Raw genomic sequence first — 22,923 nt, forward strand, 5'->3', positions numbered from 1 at the left:
CAATACTTAAACCAATTCAACTTAAGGTCCAAACATTTCTTTTTACCATACGACTTTAATTCAAGTCCAAACATCTCTTTAACCCAAACCAAAATTTTAAGTCTACACTACTTGTTATACCGAACAAACCTGATTCAAAATCACCGTCTTAATACGACTGGTAAATGAATCAAACTATAAATCTAATCCGACTATTTTTTATCACTCGAATCATTTTAACCAATGAATTAATCCAAGGTCTAATACGAGTCTTTTACCAAACGAACTGATTTAGACGTCTACACCACAACGAATCCATTTTTCTCAATTTGTCAAACGAAACCAATTTAAATGTCCAAGTCTCAAACGACTCTTATTCAAAACCCACTCCAAGTCTAAATCAACGACTCTGTCCTCTGAAATTCACATATAAGTATAATCAATAGCTTCATTTGAACTATAATTTCACAATAAAAAGTAAGATCGTGAAAAAACCCAATTTTATAAAATTTCTATATAACCCTAAGATATCAATTTCTGAAAATTCTTTGATTATACATATATCTATATACATAAAACTTGAAATATAGTTGATAGTTACTTACCTTGGCTAGTAATTGAAGAAAACACACATGTTCAATTCTCCTCTAAATTCTGTCTAAGACGTTTCCCCTCCCAACATTTCTGAAATTAAAAAACTCTTTGGTTAGGACTTAGAACTATGCATAAGGATGTTATGGTTTAAATTTCGAGTGATTCAGACGGTCGAAACTCCGTAAATCAAAGAAACGATGAAGATACGGTCGAAGAACGATGAAGATAAAGATGAAATAAAAAGAAAACAAAAGAAAAGAAAAAAAAAACCAAATGATGATGATCGTCTATATCCGGAAGATTTGGGATATATATCCCAAATCTGGTAAATATCCACTTTGGTCCTCCATCTTTATATAATCTTTTAAAAATTATCCTAAACTTTTAATTTACACTTAAAATCATCAAATTAACTCCAAACTTTTCCTATAGCACCAAATAAAAATCACACACCCAAATAATTATAATATATATTAATATCAAGGTATAAATTCTAATGTCAACTTATAAAAATTCAAAAATTTTGGACACAGACGTGACACAATTGTAGTACAATGTTTCTAATGTTAGTGTGTGACATCCATGCGTGGCTGATGTGGAAAGTATCAACTTAAAAACTGACATGTGGAAAAGCTCTCGACAGTTTAGGAAAAAATATATTACATAGCAGCTGTCATAGAACCGTTTTAACTAAAAGCTCAAGCAGATAGTTAAGGCTCAATCGTAGATCTTATATGAATCCCTAACGCACCCCCACATGCAAATACCCTTTGGACTTGCAGCGTGCACAACACAGACCCATCCATCCATGTGTTTTTAATAAAGACGTGGGTTACCGAATAATTATTTGACGTCAGTAATGCTCACCTGGACCCCGAATAAGTAGATGAATTTTATTAATCACCATTAGATCCACGCTTATTAGAATCATAGGGTAGAATTTTAAAACATCCCAAGACTTAGGTTTGTTACGCCTAAATTTAACTTTGAAACATTACTGTATTTGACTTTTTGTAATTTTTAATAAATCGAACAAAAGAATAGAAACAAGTCTAGACACTAGAGTCGGATGACCTATGACGAAAACCCATGATAAACGATCAAAATGGCTGATTTCCGTAAAATAAAAAATAAAAAATACCTGTACATGCAAAAGTCGAAAGAAAATGAACGAAATACGACGTCAGACCTATGGAAGTCTGACCGTTGCCCACTCATGGACTCGTGTGAACAAGACTCAGAGCTCTCAAAATGAGCCATCGGTCCTCGAGTCTAATTTATTGACAACGTGGATGGGCGTTGTGCCCATTTAAGCAGCACATACCTCATTCCATGTTGCAAAGACCTCATTCCAGTCTTCAGACATGAGAGAATCCTTGCAAAAAGAAATTGCAAAAATCCAATTCTAATCTCCAACAATAGAGGATTTAAATTCTGAATTGTTAAATTATAGTGCTCCCTAGAAAAAAACAGAAACCCTCACGTGAGAGTTTAGTGAGAGAGATGTTTTTCATGCAAGAGTTTCATAGCAGAAAATTCACAAATTGTGTAAATGTAGTTGAGTGGAAAATCTAAGAAATGACAACTTATTAAATTCAAATGGTCTATAAGAGTTATTTTTTGCCTCATTTGAAATACATAGACAATTTATTTGAGATATGCTTTTCATGCAATAATATTAGAGAACCTAATTCACAGATAGTACACCTCAGTGGAAAACTTGAAAAATGACGGCTTCTTCTGCTTATTAAATTCAAATTGTCCAACATGTATAAACCATGTGGAACATCAATGAGAGGAAGCTTTCCACTTAACGGCACACACTTTCAAGTAAATAAGGTATGAGCTACGATTTTAACATTTAATGAGCATCGACATTAGGTACAAGTTATTTGAGTTCAAACTTGAGCAATCCTTATTTTATAATATCATTTAACTCTAAACATTCAATTGGATTGAACAAATACAATATAGTCACAAGAATGCAGATCTTACATTATGGGTGTCTAATGTGTGAAAGCATCTCTAAGAAATATGTTATAAAATCCTCTAGAAGGTTTTGAAAGAATTTTACTCCCAACTATAAGGAAAAGTTGACATTTTTATAACCATGTTATTATAAAGTGGATGGCAGGTTGTAGATGGTATGTTATAGTGCTAATGCCTAAAAGCATCTCTAGGAAATATGTTGTAAAATTGCGTAGAGGGTTTTGAAAGAATTTCACTCCTAACTATAAGGAAAATTTCGCATTCCTTTTGTATTCGTACAATCTAACTGAATGTTCATAGTTGAATGATACTATGAACTAAGACTGCTCAAGTTTGAGCTCAAATTAGATGTAACCATTGTCGGTGCTCATTAAGAGTTACAATCATAGAATAAGTAGCACATACATCATATACTTGATAGTATGTTTTATCGAGTGAAAATCTGTTGAAACATCTTTCCAACATGATTTTGATTTGACAAAATTATTTAAGTTAATCCATGATTAAGACAATTAAATTTAAGTGCTTTGATTTAATTGTACTAATACGTTTGTTCAATGTTAAGTATAAAAATATTTATAAGAACAGGAATCAAGTTAGACAGAACATAGTCAGCATGATAACATAGCACGGGCTGAGTAAAGAATAATTCAGTACGAATGAAGGAAAGTCTTCTTCAGAACCGAAGCTTACAAATGAAGCTGAGGAAAGAGCAACTCAGCATAAAAGAAGAGAAGTCTTCTTCAGAACTATATCTTGCAGAACGAAGCTGACCGTGGAAGCTGAGTGAAAGGCAACTCAGCATCAGAATTGATGATAATCAAAGACAACGGTTATCAAAGTCATGCGGAGTAATTTTAAGTCAGTACCAATGATCCGTTTGCTAAAAGACAAGATCCGACAACTGTCTGCACCAATAATAGAAACCTTGGAATTACGCAAAAAGTTAATTTCGAGATGCATGGGTCAAATATCCGCTGGCTAAATGACGAAACCTGCATTACAAGACAAATCTGCAAGAAGAAGACAAGCCTGGCGCCTGCGGAATTCAGACGACAGGATTGACCTGCAAATCTGAAGCTGACCAGAACATGTCACATGAAAAAGCCGTTTGAATCCAACGGATAATTCCGGATTCAAATCATTTCTGCTTCAGACCTCAACTATAAAAGGACAAGTACACTTCTTGGATCTTTTGCCGAAAAATACAAGAGAAAAACCAGACATACAAAAGCACACCAAAACAAGAAAAAGATCTTACACCAAATTTCCATCTCTGTGTAAAAGCTAGAGTGATTTTTGTAATCATCTAAAGTGTTCTTTGTCTGAAAAAGAACAATTCTATATCAACTGTAAAATTGAGAGTGTAGTGCTGAGTACTCGGTTTTAAGCACTCAGTGGTATAGAAATCTAGGTGCTTGGTTATAGCACTTAGTAGGAGTTGAGTAGACGAATAGAGGACGGTACTCTTGCATATTCAACTGCCTTGTAAACGGTTTGTGCTCTACCTTTAAAGAGCTCAGTATTGGATTTAAAAATCCCGGAGAGATTCTGGGGACTGGACGTAGGCGGAGAGGCCGAACCAGGATAAGTCGTGCTGAGTAATTTCTAACTCTCTCTCAATATACATTTGTATGTGTTGCTTGTTATATTTACTCAGTATATAAATTGTTTAAGCTGACACTGAGTAAATCAGAGTGCTGAGTTGGAAGCTGACCACAAAAGTGTCATTTCCCAACTCACAAGTAAAACAGCTCTAGTCAGTATCTGACTAAAACTGTCTTACGCCTCACTCGGCCGTGCTGACCAAAGCTGAGTTGTAAAACTCAAAGAATTATATTAAGTCAGCATAATTAAAACGAAAAAGTTATATTAGTTCCTAACCCCCCTCTTTGGAACTAATCACACGGGACCAACAAAATCTTCCTCACACTGTTGTCTACAAGTTATCTGCATGTTGGACCATTTGAATTTCATAAGCAGCACAAGCCGTCATTTTTCAGATTTTCCAATAAGGTGTACTATTTATGAATTAGCTTCTCTGACATTGTTGCATGAAAAGCATGTCTCAGATGAACTGTATGTGTCTATGTATTTCGAATGAGGCTGCAAACAACTCTTATAGACTGTTGAATTTTTTTTCCTCAATTAATTCAAGAATTAATTAACTTAATAAATATTTCTTACTAAATTAAATCACGTTAATGACAATTAAAACAGTGTAACCACTAAAATGTTTTACAAACTTAATGATAAACATTATTTCCTTTTAATTTTGTTGATGTGGATTTAAATCTCTAGTAACCACCATTCAGAATTTAAAAGGAATTCTTGTTGACTTTGAGCTTTTTTTTTCATTTTTCAGATTTTCCAATAAGGTGTACTATTTGTGAATTAGCTTCTCTGACATTGTTGCATGAAAAGCATGTCTTAGATGAACTGTCTGTGTCTATGTATTTCGAATGAGGCTGCAAACAACTCTTATAGACTGTTGAATTTTTTTCCTCAATTAATTCAAGAATTAATTCACTTAATAAATATTTCTTACTGAATTAAATCACGTTAATGACAATTAAAACAGTGTAACCACTAAAATGTTTTACAAACTTAATGATAAACATTATTTCCTTTTAATTTCGTTGATGTGATTTAAATCTCTAGTAACCACCATTCAGATTTTAAAAGGAATTCTTGTTCACTTTGAGCTTTAATTTCTCAATAATTATTTATCCATTTTTTCTAAAAAAAATATTTATCCATTTTGAGCTTATAATATACCATTGGAACGATCTCGTGGAATAAAACATATTGACATATTACAACTTATTCAAAACTACACATATCCAACTCTCAAAAGAAAAAACTCCACCTACCATTAAATATTTAAATCGTCATTTTTTCCAACAGTTATGTCATTGTTGATCCAACTTGTTTACAACTTGTGACACGGGCCAAATATTTTGTAATCCAATAGCACAACTATGTCATAATTAAAAACGTGGTTTATTCAATTGGTTAGTTAATAGGCTTTTTCTTACAATTTTAAACCCAATTACAGTAAAATCTCTATATAGGAATACACTTGGGACCGAACTATTTGTATAACAATTGAGGGATTATTACTAAATAGAGTTTGGTAATAGAGGTTATTACCAAATTGGGACCGAGTTTTTTTATAACAAAATATAAGTTATTCTTATATAGAGTATTCCTATACAGAGGTTTTACTGTATGATAACATCATAATTGTCATCATATAATGACATTGATTCTAAGACCAAATTGCACTAACTAAAACGAACTGATTAATCACAACCTAAACAAACTCAATCAAATGAGTAATGCATGGACAAAAATATAAAAGCATACAAATCCCATTTGTTTAAATTGACATGCTAGAAGTATCAAATATGGGATTCCTATATAAAGGAAAAAAGCATTTCATGATTAATATAAATTAATTCATTATAAAAACCTTAATATAGTAACTTAGATTATACAGACCATAATCATCTCATGAGATTAAGGCTCTAACTACAAGTTAAAAAAAAAAAACTACAAGTTAAAATCTACTATTTACAATTGAGAGTTAGATGTGAATGTATAATATGCTAAAATAACATTATTCTTTTTATCCTTTTTTGGAAATGTATTTTTACAATTCAAACTGTAGCTCTTAGCCTAGTGATTGAGCATACTTATGATTGTGGAGGTCATGAGTTTGAATCACATGGGTGAGGTGGAGATTTTTCTTTGTTATTTAATGTAACTGCATTTGTGTAAATTTTAAGGAAAAAAAACTATATCACAAATATATGAAAAAAATTGACTTCAAGCTGTCAAAAATGCAAATTTCAAACACAACTGAGTTTTATGTCTAAAACTTTTTTTTATAGTGATTAAGGTTTAATGTGACAAAAAAAAATGTTCAATGAGTTAATGTATTGATATGAAAGATTAGAAACTCAATAAACATAAAAAAATATTTTATAAAATTATATTTTTAAATAAAAATTAATTATTTCTTTTTTTTTATTGAATATGCTGACTTTCTCTAGCACTTGATTTAGATATCAAGATTTGAAAAGTTGCACTAATGAAAACTACAAGTTACTTATACTAAATATAAAAAGGGTAAAGTGTAAAAAAAAACTATGTGATTTTTCGCGGGCTGTCTCCCGGTCGGGCGCTGGCATTCACTCGACCCATTCTCTATCTCAACTGGCACACGAGCTCCGCTTCCTATGGCTCCTCGACCTTTGTTTGTGGTCATTATTGTTTTGCCTTTTTGTATCGTCAGGGGTTGGTGTTTGTGTGTTTCGAGTCGCCACCAATCATTATCTTAATAATATTGGTACGAACGTGATTGGTCATCTGGTTTCTATAGATTGAGTGTCTTAATTTGGGGAAGGATGGATTGCAGAGAGATTCAGATTCGTTTTTCCGATTACGTGTGAGGTTGCCGGGACTCGAACCCTCGACCGTTTAGTCCTAAAGACTCTGATACCATGTCATGGAACCGTTTTAACTAGAAGCTCAAGCTAATAGTTAATGCACAATCGTAGATCTTATATGAATCCCTAACAGCAGCAACTGAGGCTTTAGGGGAAAAGGGTAGTTTTTCATCTCACATTGTTCTTCTCTCGTTCATACTCTATCAGAACTATTCTTCGATTAATCAATATTTGATTACCTATCAATAGTGAAAAAATGATTTTCTTCAATTAATCAAGCCAAATTGAACATTCAAGAAAAGCAAGGAAGGTATGTTTGAAAGAATTTGCCCAAATTGAAAGGATTATGACCCCTAATTTATTGCACTTCCATTTATTCTCATCATACTTTTTGCAAAAATGCATCTTTATGCCAGTTAAATCTCCGAGAGCTTTTGGTGGATGATGATGTATACACGTTTTTTTTTCTGGGCAAACATATGCATATTTTCTCACTTCTTTACTACTTCTCTACTTCAATCTCATGTTAGATAACATATTAAATAGGAAAAAATTGAAGAAGAAGAAAGAGCTTGATTAGTGAAGGAAAAATATGATGAAACAGAAAGTGCGACCAATAATGCGTTTGGTTTTCCCGTTGATGATATATCAGCTATATAGTATGTCAAGTCATTGATTTAGTGTGTGGGAGGTTTCATTTAATCAAGTTTAGGTGTGTGATAGGTTGATGTGAAATTTCGTAAAGAATTGCATATATGAATCGAATATAATGATAATAATATAAGATGATATCAAAGATTTTTAGTAGTCCAAAAATATCTTAATAGAAGTGAATATTATAGTTTATGATGTGTATGTTGAATTGGTTTGGTTTGTTGATAATTAAACAAATGAAAATGAATTGTTGATTAAATATTGATTGAGTAAATAGAGGAGGTGTTGAAAAAGGGATGCCATGCCAACCTAACATTTAATTATTATGATTCTTGGATCTTGCATCACCAATACAATATTTTCTTTTTGTCCAAACAAAACATTTCATTTAATTCTCCTCCTTGGATTCAGTTCTTTTTTTAAAGTTTTTGAATATATATATACAGAATCACATACATAACTACTATTTTATTTGCTTTTGACATACCAATGTTGACAGTTTAAAATTTATATATAATGTAAAATCATTAAGAGGGATGATATCATATATGTATAGCTCTGTAACTCTTTAAATAATAATAAATATCTGTAAAAAATGTAAATATAAATAAAATGAATCACTTATTTTTGATATTGTATATGTCAAAGATTTTTTTAAAAGAAAATGTCATGCATTAAATAGAATCAGAATATACAAATTTTGAAAAATGAAACCGCTATTCCATCAATTCTTGCATAGAATAAGAAACTCTTACAAGTTCATGAACAACACTATTCGCAGAACGACTAACAAAAATTATACTAACATAATTAAACGAATGAATCAACCTATTACAATAATCAACAACAATATCATAATAAAACCTAGAATCAGATTCATTAAGATCTAAAATCACCACTTCTGCATCGGTTTCAACAAGACAACCGTCCATACCCTTCTGAACGTGGACAATATCCAAGAAAACCCAAATTGAACGTGGGTTACCAACCCACAACAATTACATGTCAAAGGTTTAAATGTTCAATTTTTGTTAGAGTGAAAAAAAAACTTACATATAAATTTATAATATGTTAAATTAAGTGGATTACTAAACCTAGCCACTAATTCCCACCTCTAGCCCCTAGAATTGACCGAAATACCCTTTGGACTAAATTTCAAAAATTCCAAAACCTCTCTAGAACCCTAAACGTTTTTTGCTCAAATCCGGACAACACATTGAACCGAATCATGGATGGCGAGAGAAGACGTAAAGGAAAAGATAAAATGGTAAGATTCACCGCTTTATTTCGTTGAATTCGAGCTCGTAACGAATCTGTTTGGTTTTTATTGGAATTCGTCGGAATCGCAGGTCGGGCGTATGAGTATCACGCCCTCCCTACGGTTCGGGCGTATGAGTATCACGCCCTACCGTTGGTGAGGGCGTGATTGCCATACGCCCTCACCAACGGTAGGGCGTGATACTCATACGCCCGAACCGTAGGGAGGGCGTGGTGATATCACGCCCGAACCATTGGTAGGGCGTGATTCTCATACGCCCGACCAATGGTTCGGGCGTGATTCCCTTACGTCCACGTGGGTTTTTAAATTTTATATTATTTAAAATTTTATTAATTTAGTTTAATTTATATTATTTAACATTTTATTAATTTTAGTTTAATTTTAGTATAGTATTAGCATGATTTTTACAATTTTATTAATTTAGGGTAATTTTATAATTTTGGTATAAATTGATTAAAACTTTAGTAGAGGGCCGATTGCGGATCATGCCGATATTCATGACGTAGAGGGGGCGACTGATTTTGATGACAGAGAGCCCGGTAGCGATTCTTTGCAGGACTACCTCGATGTGGCAGCCTGGGCAGTGCGACAGTCCGCTGTTGCACATGATCCCGAGGTTGAGGAGAGCAATGAGCAGCCGACCCCGGGGAGACAGCCGACCCAGCGCGTTGGAGGTCGTTTTGCGGGTACATGTATTTTTTAGTATTTTTTAGTATTTATAGTATAATTTAGTATTTTTTAGTATAATCTAGTATAATTTAGTATTTTTTAGTATTTTTTAGTATAATTTAGTATAATCTAGTATTTTTAGTATAATTTAGTATAATCTAGTATAATCTAGTATAATTTAGTATAATCTAGTATTTTTAGTATAATCTAGTATAATTGAGTATAATTTTGTATAATTTTATATAATTTTGTATAATTTTAGTATAATTGAGTATAATTTTGTATAATTGAGTATTTTTTAGTATAATTTAGTATAATCTAGTATAATTTAGTATAATGTAGTATAATTTAGTATAATTTTGTATAATTTTTTATAATTATCAGGGACAAGCAAACATTCCAAAGCTAGTGAGGACGAGAGCTGGGTAGTTACCGGACCGGTTGCTGGTGGTCCCGTTGATGGTTCCGTGATTCCTAGTTTTCTAGGACATGTTGCCTCACGGATGTTGGGAGGGGAGATTCGGTCGTTTCTGACATGCTATAATAGATCAGCAGCATGCAAATATTTGTGTCAGTGGTTTTCTGATGCGTCACCCGAGGTAAGCATAATATAGTGTGTCAACATTTATTGTAATTCGTATTTTTAACTATAAACATACAAAACATTCTGTAATTTTATAATTTTATGTGTCATTTTACAGCTGAGGGAGATGATCGAGAGGACTGGTTTGTCCCACCTTTCACGTGCCATGTTCAGGAACCTCGACACTCCGTTATTGACTGCGTTCGTTGAGCGGTGGTAGCCCGATACGAACTCCTTCCACATGCCGTTCGGTGAGATAACTATCCATCTGCATGATGTGTGGCATATTCTTCGGATCCCGATCGACGGTCAGATGGTGTCCGAGTCTCCCCCTGTTGACTCGCTTCATGCCATGTGCATGATGATGTTTGGGGTGAGTCAGGATGAGCTTCTATTGCCGACTAGTCGTTTATGGTCAGGTGGAGGTGTATTTGTTGCGGCTGTACAGAGGCTACTGGGTGAGGGTAGGGATGACGCTACTCGGGCAGCGGCGTGGATGTGGCTTATGCTTGGATCCACTCTGTTTGTTGACAAGAGTGGAGATAGGATTAGGCCGGCCCATCTTCATGAGGTTTACAGCGGTGTCAGCGGGGCAGCTGGACTATCATGAGGGTCTGCCACATTAGCCATGTTGTACCAGCAGCTGGGGATAGCGAGCAGAGGAGATTGCTCCGGTATATGCGGATGTTTGACCCTACTGCAGGCATGGATATATGAGTATTTTCCGGTTTTCCGGCCGCATAGAGGAGCTCACCTGATCCCAGCTGACCATGCCCGTGCACTGAGATGGGAGGTCGGGGTCCCAGGCAAGACGACCGCCCGACTAGATACCTTTCGGGGGCAGCTGGATCGTATGACGGCGGCAGAGGTAATTTATAAAATTCTAGAATTTATTTAATTATTATTTATAGTATATTATTTTTATAATTGAGTATTACTTTTTTCCAAGTGACGTGGTTGCCTTATGGTCCTGTCGCTGATGATGATCGGCTTCGGGTGTCCTATGCCGGTTGGATACGGTGTAGAGACATCGTCGAGCCGTATATGCCCGATCGAGCGCTGCGACAGGTCGGATATACTCAGCCTATCCCAGCTGAGCGTATTAGACCTGATAAAGCAGTACGACCATGGAAGTCGTTATCGTACAAGCTCACGCATTCCTTAGTCACAGTTGAGGATACCTGGCGGAGATTTCCATCGGCTCGGGGCATCGATCGGAGGAGATGCCGACCAGTCGGATACGATCCCACTGCCTGTGATCCTGCTTATATGGGTTGGTATATGTAGTATTCGCATCCCTATCTCCTTCATGCACCACAGGCTGGACCGGTACATCATTCTCGCGCCAACAGCGAATTGGTAAGTTTATTATTTTTTAATATTATTATTTTATATTGGTTTATATGTGTATAATTTTAAATATTTATTTATACATTTTTTTTTGCAGTGGGTTAGCTGGTTGTGGCGTGTCACCCAACTAGCGGCTACCCACCGATCTGACGAGGATGTTCCACGCATTAAGAGGGAGATGGATGCGTTTATGGATGCGTGGCGTCGGGCGAACTAGATACTCATATATTTGAACACTTTTTGTTGTATATATTACGTTTATAAATGTTTATGTTTATTAATGTTTATTTTAATTTTTATGTTTTTAAATTTTTTTTTGTTAAGTACATTTAACGGACTATTTACGGGTTTAACGGCATATATACGGGATACATAACACAATTTTACGGGATACATAACACAATTTTTTACTCTCTCGATACACGGACATGTGAAGATCACGCCTTCCCGTGTGGCCGGGCGTGATAGCCCTACGCCTCACCGAGTGGTCGGGCGTGATACTCATACGTCCGACCACTCGGTGAGGCGTAGGGCTATCACGTCCGGCCACACGGGAAGGCGTGATCTTCACACGCCCCACCATGTGGTGAGGCGTGATGCCCATACGCCCTTGCATCGAGAGAGGAAAAAAAAGTGAATTTTCTACCCCAAAACCTATGAAAGGGTAATTTCGTCATTTCACGAGGCTAGGGGTGGGAAAATGGGGTTGGGTTTAACAACACCCTAAATTAAACTATCAAAATTAAGGAATAAGAATTGAAAATTTGAAAAAATTATAATCCATTAAAACGTAAATCCCAACCGAAGGAGCTATATATACCCTAGCCCAGTACTCTTTTGATTACTGATAGTATTAAATCATAAATATTGTATTTGTGTCAATCTTGCTTACTAAACCTCTGATACTAACGAGGCACCATAACTATAGGGGCACCGTAACTATAGGGGCACCGTAACTATAGGGCTTAGCTCAGTTGCTTACTGAACACTAACCTTGCTTTATTCGTTTACTGAATACTAACTCAATATCGTTAAAGATAGAGTAGACGCAGTTACCGGAAAAGAAGTCTAAAGATATTACTAAGTCTGTAATCTTAAAGAAGGAAAGGTTCACTTACTTGAAGAAGGAAAGGTTCACTTACTTGCTTGTTTATTCGTTACTTCGTTCCGACGTAAAGTCTCTTTGTTCTCGTATGCTATTACTCCTAAAGTCTCTTTGTTCTCTAATATGCTATTACTTTAGGAAGTCTCTTTGTTCTCTATATGCTATTACTTTAGGGTCTAATGGAGATCTTTGCAGGAAGTGTAGCGTAAAGATTCAATTCTTTACTTAGATTCTTAGCTTGCTTCGACTCCTACCTAATACCACAGGTAAGGTAAGATCACTTCCCCGGCTTTTTACCCCTAATTCTTTGCCTCTAGCCCGGCTTTCTTCTAGTGCCTCTTACCCGGCCCCAAGATTCAGTGCCTATTCTATAAGGTTTTATCTATCTGTAATGCGTAGCATACCCGGCTTTAGACGCAAGATTCAGTGCCTCTAGCCAGCCCGGCTTTCTTCTGCTTATGAACCAGCGGCTTAGGAGCCTCTACCCAGCTTTAGGCCTTCTTTGCCCTTATTTTCGAAATTCTATGGGTTTGGAAATGGAACTGAAAAACATAAGGAGAGGTTTTGACATTTTTATATATGTTTTTGTCTTTTTCACATACCATTTCTTTTGAATGTGGCATTGGATTTTGAGTTTCTATGTTTTCTTTATTTGCTTTCGATTGTAACTTGTAAGTAATAAATTTATCTTTAACAATAAATAAGCAAATTATGAATGAATTATTTTTATTTTATTTATTCAATAGACATTGATGTGAGTAGATCGTCCAAGATAAAATAGAAAGGGGCTAAATAAAGAAATGGTTGAAGACCAATAATCTCATTCGGATACCTAAATTGACATATTATAAGTAGAGAACAAGAAGAAGGATGAACTTTAAGATTTAGTAATTATATACCTCATTTATGAGGTCATCTTATTCTATTTACAAGATACATAAAGGTAGTTTGGGACTAACATTAGTTTTTGTGCACTAGCTTGTGTTAAGGACACGTGTAGAGACGTAAGGAGGAGTATATCTCGTGGTGCCTCACTAAGATTTAGCACATTCTAACTACAAACCATGTGTTACATTTGTTGATACTAGAGACACCCTTTTTCACGTGATGTCCACTTTCTTCTTTGGGGTAGTTGAGGGATTCAGACGTCATATTTAAGGCGCGATGTCTATTGGCAAGGCACATGATCCTTTATAGGTGCCCTTCAAATAAAAAACTATCTTCCCACTAGAATGCCCACGCGTTAAGAAGCATGTTACCAGTGTGAAAGGTGAAAATGAAAGGGGTTATCGAACATCACGCTTGTAATGATGGCTTCTAAAATCACCATTTCGTTTACCTAGGCACAAACATGCTATAAAATGAGGAGGAGTTTCTAGATTAGCCTTTTCACGCTTTTGACTTCTCGATTTTCTTAAAAACTTAGACCTTCATTGGAGCTTGTTCAATCCGTAAGTTCCTTGCTCATTTTCCCTACTCATTTTCTTTATTGTATGGAAGTATAATAAGGAAGAAATCCTATGAACCCCAAGTATCTAAGCCTTATGATAATGATTCTAGTGATTTGAGGTGATGGATCCAAAGAGAAAAACCCATAAGCAATAAACCCCCACTGACCAAAATAAGATTGTTAAGCATACAAATCCTCATGCTTGGGATTGACCTTCCAGCTTAACTGTCAAGGAGTTGTTGGATTTGACCAACAAGTACCCGGAGCTTCAGAACATGGATGGTCATTTTCCAACTGAAGATCACCGTATTTATTTCAGACTAGAGATGAGTGTCTGGGACTCTTTATTTGTTGATGAAGTGGGGTATAAGATTCCTCCTCCCATATAGCATAATGGATATCCTTCAAGAGTTTAACCCAAGCCCTAGTAAAATATCTCCTAACGCGTGGCTGGAGCTATTGGCCTAGCGAAGATTTATGATGAAGACCGGTGATGTCTACTACTGGAACATGGGTTCTCATATGGATTATCTTTTACTCTAGAAGAAGGACATCGTTAAGGGCTTCAAAACTATGTGGTTTTGGGTTATGAAGAAAAAGAAACTCATGGTAGCCTTTATCTAGATGGCTTATTCAATGCCCACTAGAATCCTGACCTTGCCAGCAATAAGACCTAGAAGAAGGAGAGAAATCTCATTCTAAAGGAGGAAGAGGCTTTGGAGAAGATTTTTCCTTTCGCGGGCGAGTACTCCTAGGAGGACATATTATCTTTAATCAAACAAGGACTTCTTACTATTCTTTGAGATGATGCTGGAGAATTATTCTTGTTCAATAAAGAGGGCTACCTTCGGCTCCATATAGGTGATAAGCCTTTTAACTTAATGTAATCGAAGTTACCATACTGATATGTAAATAATGGAGTGAATTCAGAATGTTTTGCAAGAGATTGTGATCGAGATCCTTATAGCATGCATATGATCGCTATTTAATATTGATTTAGAGAATTATGAATGCAAACTCAAATGATTTATATTAAAATTGGTTGACTATCGAAGGGTAGGACTTAGGGAAATGTTTATACAATGATCGCCAATGGAATCCGTTGATAATACTTTCGAAGAGCTATAACATTCCGTGTTCGGGGGACTGGTTTTACTAAAAGCTCTTTCAAGTGAAATATGTCTAGGTTGACACATTCATGGATTTGGAATGGTCTTTCCCAATTGTATCCCATTTTTCCTTTTCCTTGTGCTAGTCGAGAGGCTTCAGTGCTTCTGAGGACCAATTATCTAACATTAGACTGTCTAGGCCGAACCTTCTTATTATGGGCAACTTTCATTCTCTATGGGTAAGTGGCCATATTGATTGTCATCTGATCTTTTTTCTTCTTCAACCTATCTAGTTACTTCCTCCAATTCCTTTTGTTATCTGCCTCCACATACGTCCACAGGAAAAACACCCTTTTTCCTCACATATGGAGCAAAATCCATGGCCCCTGCAGAAGTCACCCTTTAATCGCCCAAAATACAGGCCTATAAATGAGGAAGCTCTCATTGAGGCTAATGATCGACTGGAGGAGGAGCAACTCAATGCGCTCCTAACTATCATGACATATAAGCAAACAGTAGTGCGATATCATAACTAGAAGCTTCGACCATGCAGTTTCAAAGTTGGAGACTTAATACTGCGGAACGCCGCAACATCTCAATCCCTACTAGGAAAAAGCAAGTTAGGTCAAACCCGAGAATGACCATAAACTATCATAGTAGACTTACACAACATTAAAAACTAGCATATATAACTGGAGAGCCACTAAATAACACTTGGAATGTACAAACGTTTAGGTGTTACTATCAATAAAAAGTGCCCCGATGCATCCCTTATAAATAACTATGTTCCCCAAATTTAAAGCCCTAGATTAACTTTGCAAGATTTACGCTAGGCAAATCCATGACTCCCTCCATGAGAGCGCGACGGTCAAGCACCCACAGACGACCACAACCTTGCAGCCTTACGATGAATCGAAGCACTCGATCACATCGATTTACAGGCCAAAAACGATAATGCAACCCCTCGTTTTCTTTCTCAAAAGGCCTCACTCAATTTCATATAACTACAAAAGGCAAACCTTTTGGCTCTCCCTATAAGGGCATGAGGAACACGCCCCCACAACTACCCCAACTTACGACACATCAACAAGAATCAACACTCCGATGTCGCAGCCATTAATGGTTTACACATCATTAAGATCAATTCCTCATAAATCGATTAGCCAAACACAAATTCAAAACAACTAGTACAAATTAACAACCTTTCTTGTAACATACAACAAAAGGCTTACAAGTAACTGCACTAAGCTATTACAAGAAAAGAAAATTACAATAAATTACAACATCACTTTCCTCCAATGGACTGATTAGGGTCGGAGAACACGTCGTCATCCATCAGCAGTTGATACATATCCCTCCAGTCCTTGCACTCGTCCGTATTATGCCAATTCTGGCCATGATAAAGACATTATTTGCCCTCATGAGTGACATGATGATTCACATCAAGAGGAATACTCCCAACCAATCCTTGACGATATAACTCTCTGAAAACAACGTTCTAAGGCCTCTATGGGCCAACAAACGTCGACATTAGGGTTCGTCGGAGAGGCATAACAACCTCTCTTGCGGTCTAAAAACACAAGACTTGTTGGAATCCTTGCCACTCAGACGTCTTCATCTCGCAACAACTTTTTCACCCACGTAGGTTGCGGTTGCGTCAACCCACCACACTCGAATCGACACCCCAGTACATTCCTGAGTCACACTGCAAGATCCTGATGCCCTCTTAGTAGTTGATCTGTGGCTGCCAACCACCTCACAATCGGTCTGCGACCTGCCACTGACATTCGGACCCCAAGGAACCCTAACCACCTGGTTTTTAGGACCACCATGCAACACAGTTCCATAACGGATCCCCATAATATCTTTCTCCGGAGTACCAGGAAGCCGATACACATAGGGATGTGACATCCTTGAAATTGCTTTCTATACCAAAGCCATTTTGGTCGTCTCAATCACGTCTCTGAGTAACATCTTCTCGAGCAAACAGAGAAGATTAAAAAAAAAAGCTAAAAATTGATATGAGTTAATTATAAAAAAAAATTGAACCTTTCATGAAAGAAGGTTTTAGATATTAGATATTAGCCAACTAATGTCTATTCTAGAAAAATAATTTAGGTAATTAAACATATATGAGTCAATTAATAATGATATTGAGTGTTGAGGAATCATAAATATCCTAAAAACGAAATGAAAAGATGATAAGGATGGAAAAAGGGTTAATTGTGGTTTAGAGGAACGGAACGGAACAGCATAGAAGTGAGCAGAGCACTAAAAGCAAGTGGAGTCAAATCCGAGGCCCAACAGAACAGTAGACCAAAACGATAGGCCCGCCCATCAAAACGGCGACACCATTGGAACCGCACGTGGCTTTTATGGTTGCCCCTCGGGTCCCATTGCACGTGTGCTTGTTTTCCTTTTCCAATATCCCTCCCTCCTACTTGCTTCAATTATACTAATAAAAAAATTTCTCATTTCAAATTAAAACAAAATGTTTACTAACTACTCTGTTTTGCCATATATGTTTTTTAAAGTTTAAGATAAAGAGAAATAAGAAATACCAATTAATTTTAATTTATATTAATTAAATTTATTATTTAATTTTTATCCATTTTTAAAGTTATTTGAGTATATTTGATAAAATTCAATTGATGTGAATATATTGAGTTAAAATGATATATATTATGAAAAAAAATTCTAAAAACATATTCATCGTGGAATGGATGGAATATCATTCATATATTAAGAGTCTGTTTGACTTACCTACTGTTTGTTATTGGAAAATGATATTTTCCATGTTTTTGTAAATTTTTTTTTTCAAGTATAAAAGGTAAATAGAAGATCTTTATTAAATACTTAAAATTCACCATTTTAAATTGAAAAAACAAACAGTATAAGAAAATGGAATAAACAAACACTTCCTTTAGAGTATTATTTCCTTTCAACTCTACAACGAAGGATTACTTGCTATTGAAGTGACCATCTTAATCAATGGTAAAAGAAGTTATTATATTGGTAAAATGCAAATTTCAGAAGCCATTATGTCAGTAAGCTACAAAGTTCAAAGTTCAGGATCATAATATTAAATTTTGAAGTTCATGGGATCATAATAATAGTAAAGTAAAAGTTGAGGATCCATGGATTAATATACCAAAGTTTAACGGGAGGAAGGGTAATTCCATTTCAGGATTAGAGAAAGCTTCAAAGTGGTAATTCCATTTCAGGATTAGAGAAAGCTTCAAAGTTATGGAGAAGGATTTACATATCGCTCCACCTATAAAACTCTAACAACGACAACAGAATTCAAATCCAAATGAAAATGTCATTTAAGAATCACTTTTCTACCGTTGAGTACATGCCATGTGTTAAAATAACAATGATTAGATATAATAGGTTTAATAGATTATATGCTTCCGAATTTGTTTAAAAAGTTTGATTGTCTCCTGAATTTTTAAAGTGTTCTGATAACCCCGTAACTTACTTAAAATATCTCATTAGTCTCTCAACTTGTTTAAAATATACAATTAAACACTCGGTTGCAAAGAAGTAAGTTGTATGTGCAATATGTGTTGCATGTGCATTGGAAGAGTCAAACAACTAAGATCAGAGTATGAGATTCTAATATTAGAGTGAACAAACATGAACTTCATTTTTAATATGTTTTAATATATTATGTAAAGTATGTGATAACAGGTAAAGGTTATGCTTACTTTGTTTTTTACAAAGTAAGCCTTACTTTGTGTGTTTTCACCATTGGATTAATTTTATACTCCATCATCCAATGGTGAAAACACACAGAGTAATGGTACTTTGTCAAAAACAAAATAACCATAGAAGGCATATGTGATAACATTTCAAAACGCGTGCAACACACATTCTATATGCATATTATTTCTTTACAACCAAGTGATTAATTGAGTATATTTAAACAAGTTCAGATGATATATTAAGAGCTTAATACATCATTTGCCCCATAAACTTGTCCAAAAAGGTTGATTGACCCCATGAACTTTTAAAATGTCTTGATAGCTCTTCCGACTTACATAAAATGTCCAAATAGACCTCACAACTTATGTAAAATGTAATCAATTAATCACTCGGTTGTAAAAAAAAAAGTAAATTACATACAGATAGTGTGTTGCACGTGTCTTGAAAAAGTAAAACGGTCAAAATCGGAGTAATAAGGTTCTGATATTAGAGAAGATAAGTTTTACAGTTCAGCAAGTAATAACTTCATTTTTAAATATGTTTTAATCTATTTTGTGAATTATGTAAGTAACATTTTAAGACGCGTGTAACATATCTTCCACATGCAGTTACTTTTTTTTTTGCAACCGAGTATTAATTGATTATGTTTTAAGCAAGTTAAATAGACTATCTGAACATTTTATACAAATGGAAAGAGCTAGTGAGACATTTTAAAAGTTTACAGAGCGAATATATTTTTTTTTTTTTTTGTACAAATTCAAAGGTATAATATAAGAGCATCTCCAATAGAGGGTGCCCAAAAGGATGCTAGCTGATGTGGCATCAGGTTTGTCAACTTTTAAAGGGTGTCCACTATTGGAATGATTGTGGGTGCCAAGGAAAGTTGTTAATTTTTGGCAACCTCTTGGCAACCTTGTTTATTATTTTTTAATATAAAATATGTGGTATCTCTCCTAAAAATAATAAAATCTAGAGCCTTTTATTTTTAATATTTATAATAAAATAATAGTTTATAGGATTATAATGACAACTTTTCAAGCAATCTCTATTGAAGCATTTTTTAAGTAAAAATTGTTAAAAGTGATGTGGATGAAAAAGACAATAAAATATTATATTTTGGAATTACAGTACATTAAATAAATAATGATACTAGTATTTAGTAAACATAGGGATTATAAAAGAAAAGGGGAGACCAGACCAGAGCAGACCCAGGCTGGCCGGAACAGTCAAACATAGTCATGTTTTCTGGACTTGTAACAGATCCCTATTCAAACCCATCCCATGCCCTCTTTTTCTATTCACTTTTTAATTGGGAAAATAATACTATAGTTTTATCAAGTCATGTCATTTTCTCTTTAACATGATAATTAATATACTCAACATCCTTATAATATATAGATTGGTAGTTCCTATTTTAAAACAATCTCATTTTGACTATTTATATCATATTCTATTAATAATCTATTTTTAAATAATTAAATAAATCATTTATATTAAAAATAATAAATCTCATTATTATTAAGTAACTTAAGTTTCTACCAAAAAAAATTAAGTAACTTAAGTAACATATTATGTAAAAAAACTATATCTATAAAAAAATTATTTAATAAAATCTGTAATTGGTGAGTACTTTAACAATAATTAGAGATTTATATTAAAGTATTTATATATTACAAATAATATATATTAAAAGTTATATCCTTAGTCATAATCTAAATAACATTATGAAAAAGAATAACAAAATAGAACTTTTTTCTCTATTGGTAAACCCTTCTTTACTTTATTTGGTTTTATTCTTTATTGAATAACTTTTTTTTTTATCAATATACGAGTTGGTTTGACAGTTTCTTTTTTGTTTGACGTATTTCGTTCTTCTTGTATTTTTCCTTATATGGGTGGTCATGGTTTGTCTATATGGGTGGTTGCGGTTTATCTTTCTATATGAGTGTTATCATGTTTTTATTAATGGAAAAACAGAAAAGTTGTGTCTACCATCACATAAATCTGACTCATTGAAAGATTATGAAGTCATTCATGGAGAAAAAGACTCTAAAGTCGATTCTTGGTGGAGTTTGTTTCCCTTCGTTGTCCCGAAAACAGTTTCAGGACCTGTTCGTAAGCAGAGGTTCTCTGCTTTTGTAAAAGGATGCTTTTCGGGTCTAAAAGGCAAACATGAGATCACTAACCAAACACTTAATGCTGATTTTCAGATGTAAAAGGCAAACATGAGATCACTAACCAAACACCTAAAACTCTCCCTTTTGAAGTGAAAAGGAAAAAATGAGCATGAAAAGGAGTAATCAGACACCCCCTCAAACACTATCTACCATTGTTCTATCACGATTTATGATATTGAAAATGCAGATTAAAACTCATCTGATGTACTTCTTGATTAAAAGTAAATGTTTAATAATGAATTACAACTAATGTGATTGGCCTTATTTATACATAAAATGAACCAAACAAATTTCTCTAATCTGCCACATCATTAACTACTGCTATAGTAGATCTTCTGTATTGTACAGTTTATGCACTTAAATACAATCACCTTTACCCCCAACACTTAAATACAACACATGAGTAAGATTTTTTATTCAAGTTCAATTGGAAGTCTGATGTATGCAATGTTGTGTACTAAATTTGATGTTTGCTATATTGTTGGAATATCAAGTAGATACTAGTATAATCCTGGCCAAGCTCATTGGAAAGCAATGAAAAAGATATTGAGATATCTAAAAGGGACAAATGAGTATTCATTGTGCTATCAAGGAAATGATTTGCAGTTAAAAAGTTTCACCGATGTTGATTATGGAGGAGATCTAGAGGAAAGAAAGTCCATATTCCTTGTTGAATAATGGTGTCATATCTTAGAGTAGCAAGAAAGAATCATGTATATCTCTATCCACAATGGAAGCCGAATATATTGTATTCTCAACCGCCACTCAAGAAGCTGTTTGGTTAAGACGATTCATGGATTGTTTGAGAGTAATGAATATTATCCTTGATCCAATTTTGGTGTAGTGCGATAGTCAACATATACGAAAGATCCTAAATATCATGCGCAAACAAAACATATAGACATCAAGTATCACTTTATGAAAGATATGGTTAACGTAAACAAATTACTATGAAATACATATCTACACATGATATGGTTGCATACCCTTCTACATAGCCTTTACATAGAGATGCATACAATAGACATGTGAGATGATTGAGGTTGCATGAGTATTAACATGTATTTATGAATATGTAATTTTCTCCACATATTAATAATAATATTGGTTTGAATTATCATATTATTTGCGCCTTATTATTATTCGTTAATTTTAGAACATACATGAAGATAAATATGTATATATTAATTGTATATATATTTATCTTAATAGTATGTCAGACAGATATAAAATTTCCCTCCTCACACAAGAAATTGTTTTCATCTTTTCGGGTCAAATGTAAAGATGAGACAACTTAAATTTATCATCTTTGTGATAATAAAGAGCCAAATTTAAATAATTAATTATCATCTACGTATGAAAATATAAAATCACGTCATTTATTAAAATAGTAACATACTATAATGGTTTAGTGTGATGATCACAATGATTTGTTTTACCTTATTACATGTATCTGAACTAATAAATAAGTAATTAAAAAACATTCACTTATTTAAAAAGAAAAAAAAATACATCACATGTGGAGAATTATTAATAAAAGGTAATTAAAGTTCGGTGCCTTCTCTGTTACTTTGTTTTTAACAAAGTAACTAGTATTTTGTTTATTTTCATAACTGGATTAATTTTACACTCGAACAAATAAATAATATTTACTTTGTCAAAAACAAAATAAGCATAACCTCCATAATATCACTCAAATTTTAATAGAATGTGATTTTACATAAATACTACTTAAAAGAATTTTATATATTATATTATGGGAATTGGGTTGTCTTAAAATGCACATGTTAATTGAGTTAAAAAAAGAGACAGAGAGCATTCTA

This window comes from Euphorbia lathyris, chromosome 3 (assembly GCF_963576675.1).
Source record: "Euphorbia lathyris chromosome 3, ddEupLath1.1, whole genome shotgun sequence".
Lineage (NCBI taxonomy): Eukaryota > Viridiplantae > Streptophyta > Magnoliopsida > Malpighiales > Euphorbiaceae > Euphorbia > Euphorbia lathyris.